Source organism: Dipodomys spectabilis, unplaced genomic scaffold, assembly GCF_019054845.1.
Source record: "Dipodomys spectabilis isolate Male_0828 unplaced genomic scaffold, ASM1905484v1 ptg000002l, whole genome shotgun sequence".
In the NCBI taxonomy this organism is placed as follows: Eukaryota; Metazoa; Chordata; class Mammalia; order Rodentia; family Heteromyidae; genus Dipodomys; species Dipodomys spectabilis.
This window is the reverse complement of record NW_024870679.1, coordinates 3,405,060-3,410,721: the sequence shown is the minus strand read 5'-3', so window position 1 is coordinate 3,410,721 and position 5,662 is coordinate 3,405,060.

The window sequence follows — 5,662 nt, the reverse complement described above, 5'->3', positions numbered from 1 at the left end:
TGGGATTTTTTTTCTACATTATATTTTTATTATGGAAAGTGGAATGCAAAACAATTCTAGACTTTTTGAGGATAAAACTAAGTCAAGCTGAATTTCAGTGTATTGAATGTAATTCAGAAATCAAACCTGAAATGGAGGTGAGAATGTATTTAATGCCAAATTTTTCCCATCTATCCTTGTATAAATCATAACAAAGATTTGTTTTTATTAACATATATTAGTTGTAGGAGTGGGAACGTTTCACGGTTGACATTTCCATGTGTGCATACAACTTATTCTGAAGCCTCATCTCCTCAATCACTCTCCTCCTCTCCCTTCTGAAAACCATTTCAACAGCTTTCATTGTTCTACTTGAATGTATGAGAATAATAGTATTTTATGGATGTCATTTCTTAATTTCTGGGTTAGTACTGAGAAGTTCAGCAGGCAGAGAAGCTGGGACTGGGGAAAATTTGGGCTGTGAATTGACAGGTCTCTCAGCAGGGACTGCCCTCCAGGCCTAGGGCTTCTGAAGCAAATACCCTGGAGCTAGCAGGTGTGTGCAGGGAGGGACAAGGGAGGGACAAGAGGGACAAAGGAGGTCAATAGAGACAACTAGCTATTCTCCAGCCAGGGGAAGAAGTGAGCTCAGCAAACATCAGTAGTTTCCCCCTCAGTACTGATTACTGGTTCTTAGTAATTTACAAACACTAAAATCTCCATAGCAGCCAAAGAGCCAGCAGGTAGGGAGCTACCATTCCCATTTAAGTGAGGGAGAAATTCAGTCCAAGAATCCCTCCATTAGAATGACTTCCAGCTAGCCTCCCCTTGGAAAAAGGGAAACGAGGCCAGAAGGGCAGTCTGTAGCACCAAAGACCTGACAGGCAGTCTGGGAAATGGAAATGTCTAGGATTTGACTCTAGTTCCCTAAACTGGCCTACTAGGGGATCTTTAGCCCTTCTAGAAAGCCTTTCCAGGAACATTGGAACAGTGTTGAACATTCAGTTGCCCTCTATTCCAAGGCCACTGCTATTACCTGATTCCCTTTTTAAAGAACTATGGGATCACTTTGGTAGAAGAAAGACAGTCAAGGAGGAAAGTAGGGAAGGAAGGAGAAAAGAAAGAAAAACTGGAGGGAGAAAGAGAGGGAGAGAGGAAGGGCAATGGGAAGGGAGAGAGGAGAGAAGAGAGGAGAGAAGGAAGCAAAGGAGAGGAAGGGAAGGGAAGAGAAGGAAAGGGTTCCCATGTGATGAAAAATCAAATCCCCAGAAAAAGTCTCTAGAGGAGAATGCCTGTCAACTTCAAGGAAATGGCACTTTGACAACCAGCAAGTGAGGTATTCCTCCCATTTCCTGCCATTTATCTCCATTTCTCTCGTTTCCATTTCTCTTCTTTCTCATTCTTCATTCTCTGGCAAGTAAGATCTCTCCCATCTTCCTTCTGCCCTCCCACAGGGTCAGCTAAGTGTTGCCTTCTTGTTAATAGTACATTAGGAAATCATCTAAACCCCAAATCTCAGATGATGCCAAATTCCTCCCTGCTTCCCCTAGGACCTGCCTCCGGACATGACTCTACCAGTAGTCAGCAGAGAAGACAGCAGCTGATCTGACCACAGTGCATACTTGGGGACCAGACTTCTCATTCCAGGCCTCCATCTCCTAAGTCCCCACTGAAGACTCCATCAATCCCTGTGTAACTCTGGAGGGAGTGGCTTAACCTGTCTGGGTCGCTGTTTTGAGATAATTTGGAGTAATAAAAGTTTTCGTTCTATGTGTCCATTTTTCCTGCCTATAGATGGGCTCACATGGGCTTGTATAGCCACATCTGTACATGATCTATTGCATTTGAACCTGAGAATCAGCCAAGGCCTTCCTGCCCCAGGTTCCCATACAGCCAGGCAGAGGTGAGAGGCTAAATTATCAAGCTTGGCACAGGAACAATCAAACGAAGTATGGCTTGGAGCAGCTAGTTCCTGAATGGCATTCAGCCACTTCATTGGCTCTTTCAGACTCAATTCCAGCTCTGATTTTCTATTTCCTGAAGGTAGTCCATCCAGGCTACAATCCTCTTCTTTTAAGTTAACAGATGAGACAGCTGTGGCGATCTGGTCAATGGTCCACTCATCCTTGTGCAATGTCACATTGGACTCACAGCCTATATTTCCAGAGATACTTCATAGCCAAGTTGTTAATGGTATTAGATAATCTACCATCTACTATCAGCCTTTTGGACCTCAAAGCTGCTCCTGGGGAATGATTTTCTCCTTTCCATTGGATGACTGGGCAAAGAGAGGCTTAGAAGAGATATGGGATTTTTCTAAAGTCACATAGCAAATGAGTGGCAGATCTGGGAGTTAAGTCTTAGTGTCCTTTGTATTGGAATTCCTAAATTCTTCATAGCATTTTTGGGTGATTGCTAGAAATCTTCTTTTTTCTTTTTTGTTCGTGGAGCTTAAACTCTGGGCCTGGGCGCTGTCTCTTAGCTCATCAGCTCAAGGCGAGCACTCTACCACTTGAGCCACAGCGCCACTTCTGGTTTTCTGGTGGTTATTTGGAGATAAGAGTCTCATGGACTTTCCTGCCCGGGTTGGCTCTGAACCTCGATCCTCAGATCTCAGCCTTCAGAGTAGCTAGGATTACAGGCATAAGCCATTGGCACCTGGCGAGAGATCTATTTAAGTAAACAGATCATAAAAATAAATAAATAACGGTCCCATGCTAAATACTTCACAGGCATCATCTCATTTAGTCCACTTAATATCATGGTCACAAAAGAGAAATCAACCATCTGTATTTTATAAGCACTGAGGCTGATGGAGGCTTGTCCCAGAGCACACTGCAAAAGAATGCTTAGAGCTTGCAAGGACAAATAGCTGGGCTCAGATTCAACTTCAGGTCTGTGAAGGATTTCAAGAGAGAAGTAATGAGGACCCTCACACCTCGCACCACCAAAAAGATGGTTTCCTTCTTCCAGCCCTAAGTGAGCCTAGGTAGATCTGGGTTGGTAAAGGAACTAGTAAAATTTATCTCTCCTTTCACCACATCTGTGGACTTATCTTTCTCACTTGACTTCCTCCAGCCTCTTATCAGTCTTAAGAACTGTGGTGTCAGCAAGTTATCTTAATTCTTATTATACTGAGACCACTTGAAGAAACACTCTTCAGAGATAAGTGAACCCTCTTCCACGTGGCTGGACTTCTCTCTTTGTCTTTCTCCCGGGAGGCTCTCAACACCAGTCATTGCCTCTGTCCCTCAGCTTTGACTGCTTACAAGTCCATTGAAGCAAATGTTAGCTTGTCAACATTGCATGTTCTAGGATCCAGCACAGTGACTGGCCCAAGAATCAGCATTACACATACATTGGTCAAATCAAAGAAATCTCTCATGCAATTCAACCAACATTAAACTAAGTAACTCTGTGCTAACTGGCTTTTTCTGTTGATTCTGAGATACATAAAAAAAATAGATGTTAACTAGAAGAAGTCTCAGTTTAGGCTTAGGTGGGAGCATCATTAGCATCCTAAACACCATTTAAAATAATGTGGAAGGGGGCTGGGAAGGTGGCTCATTGGTAGAGTGCTTGCCTTGCATGCATGAGGCCCTGGGTTTGATTCCTCAACACAGAAAAAGCCAGAAGTGCTGCTGTGGCTCAAGTGGCAGAGCACTAGCCTTGAGCTGAAGAGCTTAGGGATAGCACCGAGGCCCAGAATTCAGGCCTCAGAACTGACCAAAAATAAAAAAAAATGTGGAGGCTAGGCACTGATGTTCACATCTGTAATCCTAGAGGTTGGAATCTGTGGGTCATGGTTTAAAGCCAGTGCAGGGCAGGAAAGTCCATGAGACTCTTTTTTTTTTTTTTGGTCCGGTCGTGGGGCCTGAACTCTGGGCCTGGGTGCTGTCCCTCAGCTCTTCAGCTCAAGGCTAGCACTCTACCACTTGAGCCACAGCACCACTTCTGGCTTTTTTTTCTTTTTTGCTTATGTGGTGCTGAGGAATTGAACCCAGGGCCTCATGCATGCAAGGCAAGTGCTCTACCACTGAGCCACCTTCCCAGCCCTCCATGAGACTCTTATCTCCAATCACCCACCAAAAAGTCAGAAGTGGAGCTGTATGTAGTTCAAGTGGTAGAGTGTAAGCCTTGAGTGAAAAAGCTTAGGGACCCTGTTCAGGCCCTGAGTTCAAGCTCCAGGACTGACTGTGTCTCACACACACACACACACACACACACACACACACACACACACACACACATACACACAAATGTGGAGAATAAATGGGTGATCCATTATTTATGAGTCCCAACCTTATGGTGAGGGGGGAACTAAGTTCAGTAGAAACACAGCCAAAAGGAACCATTGTGATCTGCCTGGACAGTTGAAGAAGACTTTGCTGGAGGAGAGTGAGATGTGATTTCAACTTTAAAGAAGAATGAGGGCTGGGAAGGTGGCTCAGTGGTAGAGTGCTTGCCTTGCATGCATGAGACTCTGGGTTCGATTCCTCAGCACCACATAAGCAGAAAAAGCCAGAAGTAATGCTGTGGCTCAGGTGGTAGAGCACTAGCCTTGAGCTGAAGAGCTGAGGAACAGTGCCCAGAGTTCAGGTCCCTCGACCGACGAAACGGAAAAAAAAGAAGAAGAATGAAAACATCAATAGGGAAGAAGCCTTCTAAGCAGATGGACCAGTCTGAATAAAGGCATGTGGGTATAACGTTGTTTCTTGGAGCTGGAGCAAGCAGTAGTAGAGCAAGTGATAAGTAATGCCTCTTGAAGACTAGACCATACATCCTGGGCAGAGTTGGATGGCCTCCCAGAGGACTGAAGCACCCCAGATCCTCATGAATTAAAGACAGAAAAAGCTCCTGATGTTGGTTGGCATTGTACTTAAAAGGCTCATCCTAACAGAGTCATGTAGAATCATTCTCTTATAGAGACAAGGTGATTTATCATCTCAGTAAATGCATTTCCAAAAGTATGCAGGAAAACCCAGAGATCAGGTGTAGAGCGTTTATAATCTGGTCTGGGTTTGGTGGCAAGAGAGAGAGAGCTCGGGTACCAGCCAGCATTTACATCATCTAGCTGGTCAAGTGCCCGAAGCGTCTCCTTGGCACAGAGGGCAGAACCTTCCAACTCACTGTCACAGGACACCACCGGCCGCGCCTCTCTCAGCCAGGTGGCTAGCTGGCCTCCTGGCCTGGTCTGGCCCGTACCCTGCACCCATCCCCAACAGGCGACTAGAGGCTGGGGTGAGGTGGGGTGGGGTGAGAAGGGCAGGCTGCATAGGAAAGGGGGAGGTGCAGCCTGCAAACCTGCTCCTTGTATTAGGCTCCAGGAAGGGTTACAGCGAGCTGCTTGGCAGGGTTGGGTCTTGAATGCCTACTGCGATTTGGGGATTTTTCAGGCCTAGAGGGGAAAATCCCTGGGGATCCGTGTTAGAAAGAGGGTAATGACACGGCTCGGCGGCCTGGGAAGCAAGGAAGGAAAGGTTGTGTCCGGCGAAAGGAAGGGCGGGGTGGAGAGGGCGGTGGTGGAGCCCGCGTTCCTTTGCTGAAGGCTTTGGAGTGAGCACGGAGCACTGCAACTGGGAAGCAATCGGGGAGGACCGGCCGGCGCGCGGGGGGAGGGGAGAGGGTGGGGAGGCGGCTCAGTGGGCCTCCGAGTGTGTGTGTGTGTGTCTGTGTGTGTGTG